This window comes from Orycteropus afer, unplaced genomic scaffold (assembly GCF_000298275.1).
Source record: "Orycteropus afer afer isolate SDZICR_OR568_19922 unplaced genomic scaffold, OryAfe1.0 scaffold00946, whole genome shotgun sequence".
Classification (NCBI taxonomy): domain Eukaryota; kingdom Metazoa; phylum Chordata; class Mammalia; order Tubulidentata; family Orycteropodidae; genus Orycteropus; species Orycteropus afer.
This window is the reverse complement of record NW_006922533.1, coordinates 54,545-55,158: the sequence shown is the minus strand read 5'-3', so window position 1 is coordinate 55,158 and position 614 is coordinate 54,545.

The following is a 614-nucleotide window of genomic DNA, read 5'->3' as shown; positions in this document are numbered from 1 at the left end:
CAGGATCTCCTATTCTGATCCCTTTCTGAGTAGTTGCCAGTGGTAGTTAGGCACCATTTGGTTCTGGTCTCAGGGTCATGGAGGCTGAGGTTCACGTTGTCCACTGGTTCCTTGGACTAATTCTTTCTATGCGTCTTTGATTTCTTAACTCTTTGCTCTTGATGAGGAGAGATCAATAGTTACACCTTAGATGGCTGCTCAAAAGTTTTTAAGACCCTAGTTGCTACTCACCTAAGTAGGATGTAGAACAATGTCTTTGTGGACTATGCTGTCTATGCCAATTGACCTTGATGTCCCCCATCCCTGCCCCACGCACACGTGATTATAGTCCTGAGACCCTAGGCTCAGCCACCCACTCCCTGGAGATGTTTCATTATGGCTAAGAAGTTTTCATAGCTTTGCCCCCTGTTAGTACTACTATTTACAGTGATATTTTTTGTAATGATTTATTTTATCTACACTTTCCACTGTGAGACCATGTTTCTATATAACTACCCTGTATGTAACCATTTTTAAGTGTGTAGCCATTTTGCAATATGCCTTAGCATTTACATCACGCTTTAGTGCTTTAGTTACTGGAAAAACCACTAGGAGTCCTGACTACCCCCACCTCA